Source organism: Nannospalax galili, unplaced genomic scaffold (genome assembly GCF_000622305.1).
Source record: "Nannospalax galili isolate Female #2095 unplaced genomic scaffold, S.galili_v1.0 scaffold708, whole genome shotgun sequence".
Classification (NCBI taxonomy): Eukaryota; Metazoa; Chordata; class Mammalia; order Rodentia; family Spalacidae; genus Nannospalax; species Nannospalax galili.
The window spans coordinates 741246-755752 of NW_008358110.1; the positions used below are offsets into that span (position 1 = coordinate 741246).

Below are 14507 nucleotides of genomic sequence, written 5' to 3' on the forward strand. Positions count from 1 at the left end.
GTAAACATTGGCCAATGAATAGAGTGGCATTTTCTGATACTCTCCGCTTCATTTTACCTTAGGAAGTGAATTTTAGCAACAAAAGAGGTAGTAGTATCTTAAATAGAATTCCTACTTTGCTCTGTGTAATGAAGAAAGAAAAAAGCCATGTTGTAATTGTGTATTGGTTGTTTGTGTCCCTCAGTCCTCATGTCTGTGCTTGGATCAAGCTTAGGGCCTTGGGCTGGCTAGTTAAGTACTCTGTTACTGATCTATATCTCTAACCTAGAATTCTCTACTAGTACTCCTGTGACTCCCCCACCACTACTTCTGTACCGTCTGCTCTTTATTAGTGGGGATTTGACTTCATGATAGGACTAGTACATTCTGCAGATTATCTGTGATTTGATCTGTCCCCCACCTGCCCTGCCCCATTTTTTGAGACTAGGTCTTAGTCTGCAGCCCAGGTTGGCTTGGAATTCATGACAGTCCTCCTGCCTCAGCCTCCTGAGTGCTGGGATTCCAGGTATGAATCACCATACCTGGATTGACTTTGCTTTCAACTCTGAATGAAGGAAAAGATCACTGTCCCAAACCTTCACCAGACTGGATGCTTCCTGAGGGCAGAAGCCATGTTTGCCTCCCCAGATCTTAGCACTGTGCCTTTGTGTTTATGGATGAATCTTTATATGACATTTATGAGTGCAACATTTTTTGCATTCACATTTTCTCTTTGCTGATACATTTGTTGATACTGTTGATAGTGAGTATCTTATATTTGTTAGAAGGAAGATATGTACAACTGGAGTCATATTGTTTGTTTTTAAAATCTTCATATATCTATGTATGTGCAAATATATTTGTGTAGAGATGTGCATCCATAAATACACATAGATATTATAACTTTTTTGTTGGTGGTATTGTGGGAATTGAGCCTGGAGCCTCATGCATGCTAAGTGTGAGGTCTAACACTGAACAACACCCCCAACTATAAACTTTTGTAGGTATAATAGAAGCCTTTCTAGTCACAGGTTTTGTATATATGACTGCTGTAAGGAGGGAACTTCAGAAGTAGCCCCTTCTATAAAGCACCTATCCTGGGGACCAGTCTTTAATGTAAAATATTACAGCACAGCAGTCTAGCAAGACCTTTATACTATAAGGAGAGATATAGCTGTACCTCACAGTCCTTCAGTTTTGAGTCTGGACTCATCCTAGAGCTAGTTTAAAGGCTCAAATCCATCCTAAACAATTCTGAACCCCTTTGGGAAGTTTAGATCACGCTTTTCAAGTAAGTCTAAGAAGTCCCAAGCACATCCTGGACCTTTATAATCTACCTGATCCCAGCACCTGAAGCCCGGAGGAGTCTTCAGAATATTGTTATGAAATTCTGTTCTTCTCTTCTGTCTTTCTGCCGTGTACATTCGTGTTGGTTTATTTTTTTTTTTTTCAGTGACTGTGTCTAGATAGCTATCTGAATTGTTTAGAAAAAAAAAATATAGTAGAGACTCCACTTAGGTTGGGGATGTAGTTCAGTGTTGTATAGTGCTTGTCTAGTGTGAAGAACTTAGGTTTGATCCCCAGTATTTTAAAAGAGAAAGAAAAGAACAGAGCCTTTTACAGAGTGGCTGTGCCATTTGCATTTCTACCAGCAGTGTACGAGCAGCCGTTTTCTTAGCGTTCTCTCCAGCATTTGGTGTGTTGTTGTTTGGCCTTCTCATGGGTGTGCAACGATAAGTCATTGAGGCTTTGATTTGCCTTTCCTGGTTAGAAATGATGCTGAATATCATTTTGTGTGCTTTTTGCCACAGGCTCATTGTCTTCTTTGAAATTTCTGTTCATATATTTTGCCCACTCACCATTGGATTGTTTGCTAAATGAGCCATATCTTTTTTAAACTATTTAAATAAAATCAGACTTAAGAAGTCATTAAGTAGGATTTTTAAATCCTCTGAGGCAAAATGTATACCACATTTTGAACATGACCTTATATCATACTCAGCAGGAGAGTTCTGCTGTCCTGTGCCCATTATGTGGTACTGATACTGTGAAAAAAAAAAAAAAGCAGGTTCAAAGGTAACTTTACATAAGATGCCATGTAGAGTACACCGATGTGTGCTTTGTATATAGCTTTCATCATGTTTCTCTGTATGTAAAACAATAAGATTTGTGTAAAGGTTTCAGAATGAAAGTATGGGAAATTAATTAGAAAATTTCCTGTTTGTGCAAGATGGATAAATATAGATTTGAATTATCATGCATCAGTAAAGTTTTCATCTTATTTCTTTGGGGTTATTTATCACTGTTAGTTTTATTAACTAGTCATTGAGGCTCTCATAAACCATTTTTAAGCTCTTTAATAAAATTAAGGATGCACACAGCAATAGAAATATTTTTCATATGCATTTTTTAAGATCTGTCTTAAGTGGCACACATTAACCTCAAATTCTCTAGGAGCTGAGAATGACCTTGAACTCCTGATCCTCCTGTCTCCATGTCCTCAGTGCTGGGATTGTAGGCTTGTGTTACAATACTCAGCTTTTTTATTACTTGGGTTCTGGGACTCAAACTCAAGTCCCTCATACTTGCATAGCAAGTGCCTTACCAACTGAGCTATCTCTCCAGCCTGTATATGAATTAGTGCCTTTCTTTTTTGTCTGTTTTAATTTATAGATTTATTTTTAATTTTACCTGAGCATTTTCATTTTGATTAAATGCTGCTTCCTCCTGTGGTTTTTGCACACTAAGAAAGTTCCAGAAGGGGCAGAGGATATAGCTCAGTTAACAGAGTGCTTTCCTAGCATGTATGAAGCCCTGGGTCTGTCTCCTGCACTGTACAAGCCAGACATGGTGCCACGTGCTATAATCTGAGCATTTGGGAAGTAGAGGCAGAAGGACCAGGAGTTCAAGGCTGGGGCACCAGGATGTATCTTGGTAGTGGAGCACTTGCATGGGTGAAAACTTGGGTTTTCACCAAAAAAGAAAGGGAAGGAAAGAAATCACAGAGAAATAAGCATAGGTTAATTACAGGTGTAACTCAAGTTAAATTTAGGTTTCATGTAGTTAGAGGAAGAAAGTTTTATGAAATCTTAACCTCTCTGGATCAAATTTTGTTTTGTTTGTTTTTGAGACAGGGTCTCATTCTGCCTGTAGCCCAAGTTGGACTCAAGTTCACTATGAAGACCAGGCTGACATCAAGCTTGTATCAGTTCTCCTGCCTCTCAAGTGCTGGCTTTTAAGATATTCTTTTGTTCTTTACTTATTTTTTTATTTTTTTTTTCAGACAAGGTCTCACTATGTAGCTCAGGCTGGCCTCAAACTCATGGCATTTCTCCTGGCCTCGGCCTTCCAAGTCCTGGGATTGTACCCATGTGCTATTCCACCAAGTTCCTCAAGACCTTTGCCACACTAATTATTCTGTATTCTACATTCTTGCACAAAGGAAATTACCAGGGAAGATGGTTTATTTTTTGTGATGGGGAAATATAATTTGTTGTAAAATTATATTGTATTTTTAAACATTTAGAAAGAGTGTAAATAACTGGAAGAAAGGTTATCTGATATACTAGTATCATGGAGTTAGCCCTACAGATCTTAAAATTCCTTCTGAAGACTATAATTTAAAATTACTTGGGAAACTACAATGAAACTGAATGACTAACCTGTAAAGATGGTATATTAAAGCCATTTTAACACCGTCTGTCTCTTGTGCTGCTTTGAGTTTGCGTGTCCGTTTAGCAACATCTGAATGGTAGAAGATTAGTGGGATAATCTAGTTAGAGTCCCTAACTATAGTGGCGACTCGTATTATTCATCAGCAGAGCATTTGAATAATGATGAATACTGAGGTATTGGACGACAGAAAGACTTTCTGTGTATTCTGTTCACAATAATAATCAAATGAGGGGGATGAGGAACAGCTACATTATGGAGGTAATCAAACCTTATGTGGAGTTAACTTTCCTGAGATTTATTTATGTTACAGTTACAGCTAAAGAATTGGTTTTGAGCTAGGCATGGTGGCACACCTGTAATCCTAGCACTTGGGAGGTAGAAGCAGGAGGATCAGGAATTCAAGGCCAGCCTTAGCTGCTTTAAGGAGTTTGAAGACCAGCATATCCTGCATGAGAACTTGTTTCTAAGTAACTTCATTAATATATGAAAGAATGATAAATTTATAGACACATAAAATGGTTTGCCAGATTCCCATTCACCCACATCCACCACTTGTGCAAGAGTATTTCCTCCCAGATCCAGGAGTTCTCATTTCTAACCCAGCCCACATGAGTCCTGTCCTCTTCCAAAAAGCCCCATCGCATGGGCATCCCAGCTTCATTACCAAACACTACCACACAGAGAAGAGTGGAGCTGTACTGAGTTAGCCTCCCACAATTTCATAGATAGTAGCAAAAGACATGAGATGCTTGGGTCAGCAATGAAACCCATTTATTAGCCATGCCATAGCAAGCTTCAGTTACCTTCATATTTGTCAGGTCTCCTACCTCCCCAGTCCAGGTTGCACCACTTTGTGGTATAGCTCAGACACCTCAGGTTTAAGAGTACCCAACACTTTTGTAGGTTGGAAGTAAGTCTTCCCAATACTTTCCCTAGAGGAAATAATTTTTTAAGTGATATTTTTATGTGTATGAGTGTTTTTTCTGCATGTGTGTCAGTGCATCTGTATCATGTAGTACCTGCAAAGAACAGAAGAGGGTGTCAGGTCACCTGAAACTCGGTTAAAACAGTTGTTAGCTGCCATGTGAGTGCTGGGAACCAAACCCAGGCCCTCTGCAAGAGCAGCCAGTGCTCTTAACCGCTGAGCCATCTCTCCAGCCCTGAGGAAATGCTTTTATTGTATTGGATGGTTAAATAAAGTTTGCCTGTGCTCTGGAGGGAGGAACAGTTCTGTTTTACAAAAGAGGCAAGCAGAAATGCACTATGATGATTAGTTTTTTGTTTATTTGTTTGGTTTGGTCTTTTTGAGACAGGGTCTCCCTGTAGCCCCAGCTGTCCTGGAACTCACTATGTAGACCAGGCTGGTCTTGAACTCAGAGATCCGCCTGCCTCTGCCTCCCGAGTGTTGGGATTAAAGGTGTGTGCCACCACGCCCCAGCCGATTAGTTTTAATGATCAACTTTACACAATCTGGAATCACCTGGGGAGGGAGTCTGTATAAAGAATTGTCTAAGTCAGGTTGGCCTACAGGTATGTCCATGAGGAATTTTTTTAATTGAATTTTTAAAAATTTATTTAATAACATAATTAGTAAAAGCATTTCATTACAAAAGCATTGACATATCCAATAACAATTTCCAGAGCAAAGATAAATCTCTTTCAAAATTGGCTCTAAATTTTCAGGTTCACAGTGTTGAATTAATATAGTATAAACCCTATAAGACAAAAATTGGAATGAAGTTTTAACCTTTAAAAAAGATCTCCATTACATTTTAAAATATACTGTTTCATACAGAAAAACTCATTGTTTCTCAAGTTTTTACCATTTACTAGATATTAGGTATGGACGGGCATCTCAATGGGAGCCCAAGTCACTGCAGACTCTTGACTCTTTTGCTTTTTGCCAGCACCGATGTTGGCCTTCGCAATTCCCTGACCTTCTTCATTCTGTTCTTGCGTTCCTTCCGCTGTTTTCTGGAGGTCTTTTTCTTCTCATACAGGTCATGTCTAGCAAGCCTGTGTTTGGGCTCATTTTTCTTTGCATAATCCAGAGTCGTAAACCATGCCAGTTGTCTTGCTGCCACCAAAATGAGTTCTGAATCCAAATACGAAGATGGCGTCTGGTGTAGTTTTCTGCATTTTGGCTAGCTTTTCCCGAATTCCTGCCTTTGGTACTGTTGCCTTTCCAGGGTGAAGGACAATCGATGACCATTTGCTTCCTCTGAAGCAGACGGTTGGTCATGAACTTCCTGGTCTGGATAGTCACCGTATCATTCATGATGGCGGTGATCACTGAGCAGCCAAGAAAGAAAAGAGCAGAAAAACTCATTTTTAATGCAACTTACACTTAGATGTTTGCACATGCATCTCTAATCTCTATATATCTGATTATTACTAGTCACAGTTGATTACTTTCTGAGATCCTTGGCACCTGAGCATGGATATAAAGTCATCAGGCAGATTTCAGTGGTAATGTTTTTCATATCTACTAATTAACATGAAGCAAATTTTCATGCTTCTTTCTCAAATATAACTCATTTTTTATTTATTGATTTTTTGTGTGTATTTCATATAAAACATCACAAATCTTATTCATCTTTATGCCCACATCCCAAATGGCACCCTCCCATAGCCTCCTCTCCCCCCCCGCCCCCGCTGGAGCCCATGTCATCCCTGTTACAGTCCACTGTGTTGTCAGTGCCCCCAGCCGTTCCCCAGTGCAAGTCCATCTGCTGAGTCTAGTCAGCCTATCTAGAGTCCCCATGAGGAATTTTTTAATTGCATTAATGGGAAGTGGGAAGACCCACCCTGCATATGGATAGCATCATTTTCTGCACTGGGCCCTGGACTGAATGAAAGGAGAGAGCTGAGCACTAGCACATATTAACACAAATTTTCAGCTCTTTTTTTATTTGTTTTTGTTTTCTTCCTGTAGCCTCAGCTGGCCTGTAACTCCCTCCCTATGAAGACCAGGTTGACCTTGATCTCAGAGATCTGCCTGCTGCTTCCTCCCAAGTGCTGGAATTAAAGGTGTCTGCCACCATTCCTGGCTCCATTCTTTTGAAGTAAATTTATTTTTATTTATATGTGTGTGAATGTATGCCGTGTGTACAGGTTCCCTAACTGTGGAGTCCAGAAAAGGATATTGGATCCCCTGAAGCTGGAGTTACAGGTGGGTGCTGGGAACAGAACTTGGGTCCTCTGCAAGAGCAGGAAGTGCTCTTAACTGCTGAACCAGCCCTCCAGCCCCTCTGCTCTTGACTATGGATGTACTGTGACTAGCTGCTTCAACTTCCTGCCACCTTGAAGTCCCTGAAATGATGGAATGGAACCTGGAATTGTGAGCCAAATAAATCTTTTCTCTCCTAAGTTGGTTTCTCAGGGTTTTTTGGTTGCTTTTTTTTTGTTTTGTTTTGTTTTTTGTTTTTTGTTTTTTTTCTTTGGTAGACCAGGCTGGTCTTGAACTCACAGAGATCTGCCTCCTAAGGGCTGGGATTAAAGGTGTGTTACGGTATTTTAATCACAGCAACAGGAATCCAAGACAGGCACCTACATAGAATTGCCTCCCACCAACCAATAGATTGATTAACTTGATTGTACAGTTTCATGCTTGTATACACACTTATGTCAAAACTATTTTAAATCTGCACAACTATTACTATATGTGTTGGTTATATTTCAGCACAGCTAGAGGAAGCAAGACCTTTGCTACTCAGATGTGTGGGACTATCAATCTCAGCATCACCTGGGAGGAATTTTCAAAGTCCAGAATGCTAACCATTATACCATAGGACCTACTACACCTGGGAGGATTTTTTAAAAGCAGCAGCATATGTTAGAAGTTTGAGGTCAACCTGGGCTATATAACAAGACCCTCCTTAAAACCAAAAATACACCAGGCACGGTGGTGCCTGTCTTTAATACCAGCACTTGGGAGGCAGACGCAGGCACATCTCTGTGAGCCTGGTCTACAAAGCAGGTTGTAGGCAAGCTAGGGTGTATAGTGAGAACTTTTCTCCAAAACAAAACAAAACAAAACAAAAACTAAAAAACACTGACCACCACCACCATCCCCCAAAAAGGGGAAAAAAAAGGCAGATTTTCTGCTAGGTCTAGTAGTATAGGCTTCTCCTAAACTATTAAAAAACTGAGGATAGCAAGATCAAGGTCTACCCAGGCTCCAGACTGAATTCAAGGCCAATCTCAGCAGCTTAGTGAGATGCTGTCTCAAAAAGTGAAAAATAGGGGCTGGAGAGATGGCTTAGTGGCTAAGAGCACTGACTGCCCTTGCAGATGAGTCAGGTTTAGTTCCTAACACCGACATGGTGGCTAATAACCATCCTAGCTCCACTTCCAGGGCATCCAATGCCTTCTTCTGGCCTCCACAAGTGTATCACAACACAGTGCACTTACATGCAGGCAAAACACTCAAACACATAAAATAATAATAAATTATTATTTAAAAAAAGAGGCCGGGTGTGGTGGCACACACCTTTAATCCCAGCACTTGGGAGGCAGAGGCAGGCGGATCTTTGTGAGGTTGAGGCCAGCCTGGTTGACATAGTGAGTTCCAGGACAGCTGGGGCTACAAGGAGACCCTGTCTCAAAAAGACAAAAAACAAAAACAAAAACAAAAACAAAAACACAGAAAAAAAAAACCACAATGGCTCAGCAGTTAAGAACACTGGTTGTTCTTGCAGAAGACCTAGGTTCAAATCCCAGCACCCACATGGCAGCTAACAACTGTCCATAACTCCAGTCCCAGGGGATCCAACAGCCTCTTCTGACCTCTGCAGGCATTGCACAACATGGGTGCACTTACCTACATGCAGGCAATACACGAATACACATAAAATTTTTTTTAATAATAAAATTTTAAAAATGTTTAAAAAGTAAAAAGAGTTGAGGAGATAACTCAATGACAGAGTGCTTGTCTAGTGAGATCCTTGGTTCAACCCCTAGTATATATACTAAAAAAAGAAAAAGAAAGGAAGACAGAAAGAAAATTTAAAATCTTACTTCAGATCTGTAGAATGAGATAGCTTATATTTTAATAAAGTCCCCTGGTGCTTATTTTAGACTTAAATTTTCTTTGCTTTTTAAAGACAGTATCATATAACCCAGGCTGGCCTTGAATTCAATACATAAGATGACTTTGAACTCCTGATCCTCCTTTCTCTACCTCCTGAATGCTGGAATTACATGTGTGTGCCATCATGCCTGGCAAAAAAGTAGTTATGATAGTGTCAGCTTTAGTAAGATGAGCTTGGAGTATGTGTTTGAACCCACCCTGGCATTTGCACCCTTTTCAAACCTGAAAGTGGTGGGAGGTTGATGCTCTATAGGAGAACTTGTAACCTGTGGAGATGGGACCACTGTATAAATAATGTTCCTCTTCTATCCCTCAGGCAGACAGTTGCAATGAGTTCATAGGCTCCTAAACAGGGCCCCATGATATCAAGGCTCAGTAGCCTCCAGCACTGTATCAGCAACATCTTTGGATGGACATCTATGGACAAGGTCATCCATACCTTTCATCCCAGCACTTGGGAGGCAGAGGCAGGTGGGTCTCTGTGAGTTCAAGGCTAGCCATAATGAAATCGTGTCTCAAAAAAAAAAAAGAGAAGATTCTGTGTTGTAAGGAGGCTGGGGAGGTGGCTCAATGAGTAAGGTGCTTGCTGTGTAAGCATGAGGACCTGTGCTAGAATTTCAGCACCCATGTAATAAGCAGGGTTGGGCTGCATAGACTATAACCCCAGTGCTGGAAGAGGAGGGCCCAGATGGGGATCCCATTATGTGCTGACTCCATATCAACTGTCCTAGCAAAATGATGAGCTTTGATTCAATCTTTAAAACTAGGATTTAGGGGCTGGAGAGATGTCTCAGTGGTTAAGAACACTGACTGTTCTTGCAGAAGACCTGCGTTCGAATCCCAGCACCCACATGACAGCTAGTAACTGTCCATAACGCCAGTTCCATGGGATCTAACATCCTCTTCTGTCCTCCTTGGGCATTGCATTGCCACGAACCAAGACTCCGACCAGCAGAGCCGAGGAAAGGACAACACGGACGCCGAGGTGAGGTTCAAGCAATTCTCTCTCTTTTATTCTTCGTCATCCCACAATATATACCCTCATCAGATCCATCCCACAATCAGACCGTCACACGGAGCCAATCAGGACATGAGCAAGGGGCTAACATGCAGGCAGAGCAGCAAATCATTGGGCCACGCAATAGAAACATGCTCGGTGACGTATCATGTCAGGCAGGCTGCGCGTGATCAAGCTTACAGCGCTTGCTTGCGCAAGTTAGAGCAAACAAGTGAGGGTCATGAGGCTTGGCAGCCAGCCAGGGCGCCATCTTGGCCGGCTCGACCGTGCCCACTTCCCACATTGTATGACATGGGTGTACTTACATTCAGGCAATACATGCACATACATAAAACAAAAATAATAATAAAATATTTTTAAAAAAAGCTACGATTTGGGGCTGGGCATGGTGGCGCACACCTTTAATCCCAGCGCTTGGGAGGCAGAGGCAGGAGGATCTCTGTGAGTTCAAGGCCAGCCTGGTCTTGTATGGTGAGTTCCAGGCCAGCTGGGGCTACAGTGAGATCCTATCTCAAAAAAAGAAAAAAGACAAAAAAAGCCAGATGAATAATCAATTATCTAAAATATATAAAATCAAAACTATGAAAAATTCAAACAGTATGTTGTTTGGAGATTTGTATGTGTGTATTGAAATTATAAAGAGAAACAAGGAAATTATAAAAGTTCCTATGTTATGAAACCTAGGGACTCACTGGGGAGGCATACAAGGCTCCAATGGTGTGAATAGTCTGCTGTGCACCCAGTGCATGGCCTTGTACATGCTAGGCTCCTACTCTTCTGTTACTTTCTTAGAGCCAGAGCACTCTTTATACTTCACACTTGCTTTATGTATATTTTGGGGTGAATAAACTATTTTGTCATAAAAACTTCGTGATTCATAGCACTAATACATGCCTGTATTCCTAGCCCTTAAGAGACAGAAGCAGGGGGCTGGAGAGATGGCTCAGCAGTTAAGTACACTGACCACTCTTGCAGAGGACCTGGGTTCAATTCCCAGCACCCACATGGAGGCTAACAACCGTCTGTAACTCCAGTTCCTGGGGATCCGATGCCCTCCTCTGACCTCCACAGGTCACCTGTACATAGGTGCACCTCCATAGGTGCACCTACATACATGCAGGTATTGGACTTACATAAAATAAAAATAATAAAGCCGGGTGTGGTGGCACATGCCTTTAATCCCAGCACTTGGGAGGCAGAGGCAGGCAGATCTCTGTGAGTTCAAGGCCAGCCTGGTCTACACAGTGAGTTCCAGAACAGCTGAGGCTACAGGGAGACCTTGTCTCAAAAAGACCAAAATGTAAAATAAATAAATAAATAAATAAGTAAATAAATAAATAAATAAATAAATAAATAAGTAAATAAATAAATAAATAAATAAATAAATATTGAGAGAGAGACAGAGAGAAAGAGAGAGAGAGAGAGAGAGAGAGAGAGAGAGAGAGAGAGAGAGAAGCAGGAGGATCCAGGGTTCCAGGCCAGCCTGGGCTACAGAGTGAGATTCTAAATTAGAGAAAGAAGACTAGGTATGAGATTAAGAAGATGTTGCTTTTATGAAAAGTATCTGTGAAATTCTTCCACTGCCCTAACTTGCAGTCCTCCAAGAAATGAACCAGGTAGAGGCTGTATCATTCCCTAAGGAAATTCAAGGCTTTGATTTCACTGTGAATTGTTACAATGATTAATCTGTATATGTTAGAACTGTTTTTCCAAGACAACACTCAGGTTGACATTTCCCTTAAGTGTTTTTCCTTTCCTGGGTCAGTGACTGGATTGTGTGTAAAAGAGAATGCTTTTCTAAAAAACAAAATGATGTTTGGAACTGTTCTGGCAGCAAATCTTTCTGTGATAAAAAGGTGTCAATACCAGTGTTCTTGCTCACAGTATGTTTGGCTGGTGAGGTAGCATCAGTATCCCTTGGGAACTTGTGGGAAGTGTGGAATCTAGGTCACACTTTGCAATATAAAGTTTAACAAGAATGCCCCAGGTGAATGCTGGGACATTAAAGATTGAGAGGCACTGACCCAGGAGTCCTCTGCCTGCAGATACAAGCATGAAGCAGGCGACCCATAGCAAACTTCTTGACTGTAACTGACCTATGCTTTTCACAGCCCTTTCTCTGTTGGTGATTCTATGCCCACATATTTACAGGTAAGGGTAATTTTAGTCTTTTTTTTTTTTTTTGTTTTTTTGAAGCAGGGTCTTCCTGTAGCCCCAGCTGTCCTGGAACTCACTATGTAGACCAGGCTGGCCTTGAAGTCACAGAGATCCGCCTGCCTCTGCCTCCCAAGTGCTGAGACTACAGGTGCGCACCACCACACCCGGCTAGGTAAAGGTAATTTTAAAGCGTTTATTATTACCCTGTGTGTGTTTGTGTGTGTGTGCGCGCGTGCGTGCCTGCATACACATGGGCGCGCACAGCCACAAATGCCACAACACATGTGGAGGTCAGAGAACAACTTTCAGAAATTGGTTCTCCTTTCTCCATGGGTCCCAGAAATTGAATTCAGGTCATCAGGCCATCAGGCTTTTATGGCAAGTATCTTTACCCACTGAGCTATCTTACCAACCCTGTTTGTTTTTGAGACAGGATTTCAAGTAACCCAGCCTGGCCTTGAACTCATTATGTAACCTAAACTGGCTTTGAATTCCTGATCTTCCTGCCTCAGCACCCCGCCCCCTCCTCCAAGTCAGATTATAGCAGGAACAACCATGCTTGGCTAAGAGTAACTTTATTTGTGCATCTCTCCTTTTGGGGGCCTTGTACATGCTAGGTAAATGCTCTACCACAGAGCTACAGGGCTAGTCTGTATACTTTTTAAAATTTTAATTTATGACAGAGTCTCTAAGCTGCTCAGGGTGCCCTCAAACTCACTATTGAAGCCCATGCTGGTCTTGAACAACTCCTGTCTCAGCCTTCTCAGTAGCTAAGATTACAGGTGTGCACTACTGTGCCTAGCTTAGTATACTGTACTTTTCTTTCCAAATATGCTGGCTGCTACACACTTACTAATAATGACACGACTTGGAGCTCTGACTCTTAAGGCACTTAAGAGTCCAACAGGCTACAGAGTCCAAGTAAATAATTACAGGTTTTATAATAAATGTCAAAAAGGAGCGAGGTATGGTGGCATATGCCTTTACCTCAGCATTCGGGAGGCAGAGGCAGGCTGATCTCTGTCAGATCAAGGCCAGCCTGATCCATAGTGAATTCTAGGCCAGCTGGGGCTACAGGGAGACGTTGTCTCAAAAAATGTCACAAAGGTAACAGAATTTTATGGGAAAAGAGCTGCAGATGAGCAATGAAGAACTGCTTTTCTGGAGAAAGTTGTTAAGCTTAAGTGATCAGTCTCATGAGGGTGAGTTGTGGGTGAACTCGGGGAGTGTTCCAAGCCCATGGAATAGCACATCACAGTGCTTGGGCTATGTATGCTTGTGTTTCCAATGCCCTGCACAGCTCTAGGCACACAGTAAATGTGTAATAAGTGCTGAATCAATACATGTGCTGTCACAGTTCAGTCAGCTACACTCTGGCATTGGAGATGGTGAAGTCTTTATTTTCCTTTCCAAAGGAAATAGGATCCCTTAATGGGGAAATGAGAAGGTAGGCAGAAAGCTGACTGTTGGGCAAATTGCTAAATTAAAACTATGAGAGGGAATGAAAAATTTGATTTACATGAATGTTCTTTCCTGTAGCAACTCAATTATTCTGTACTGGAGAACTTTCAGTATTTGGCTTCAAAACCAAGCTGTTCTTCCTTGTTCTGAATTCCTTGGCCTGCTGTGAAACTAGCATTTACTATCTTTTACAGCATACCCTGATTAGGTCATGGAAATTCACAGCTAGATCAAACTAGTATATGGAAAATTTGAAATCTTCCACTGCCTAATTCACTTGGTGGCAGTGGAAGATATTGTGAAATGTTGATTTTTATATTGTTTTTTCAAAAGCAGTGTTAAATTGATAATTATCATACTTATTGAAAACTTACTGTCAGTGTTATATATAAATCATATTAACTCTTAAAACAGTAAGCTAAAATAAAGCACATGAAAATTGGCAAATGTGGGGCTGGAAAGATGGCTCAGCAGTTAAGAACACTGGTTGTTCTTGCAGGACACCCGGGTTCGAATCCCAGCACCTACATGGCAGCTATCAGCTGTCCATAACTCCAGTCCCAGGGGATCTGACAGCCTCTTCTGACCTCCATGGGCACTGCACAACACGGGTGCACTTATCTACATGCAGGCAATATGTGCATACACATAAAATAAAAATAATAAATAAAAAAATTAAAAAGAAAATTGGGAAGTGTTAATTACTTCATATTGCTCAATGTAGCTTTGTTTTCAAGCTTTCACCTTAGAAAGAGATTAAAAGGGTCTGGAAAGATGGCTCAGAGGGTAAGGTACTTGCTCTCAAAACTGAAGACCCTCATTCCATCCCAGGGACCCACATGGAGAGAACCAGCTCTTGCAAGCTGTCCCCTTACCCCTACACTTATGCTGTAGCAGACATGCATGCCCCCAAATAAATACATAAATGTAAAATAATTTTTAAAGTTTAAGAATCCGTAATAGCCACAACTACTCCAAAATGCAGTTCCCAGTTTTCTTCATAGATAATGAGATGTCAAGATAATTACAGCTCAACACCCATTCCTTTCACTACATTTGCCCAAACCTTTTCTGTGTCTTCTTCTGTTGTGGTTATTCCTACATGATATTGAGGTGGTTCATAAG

General features: G+C 41.3%; 1 pseudogene; it reads right to left on the reverse strand.

Moving 5' to 3' along the window:
- Positions 1–5490: 5490 nt before the first annotated feature.
- LOC103752523 lies at positions 5491–5964 on the reverse strand (annotated as a pseudogene).
- Between the last annotated feature and the right edge of the window lie 8543 nt (positions 5965–14507).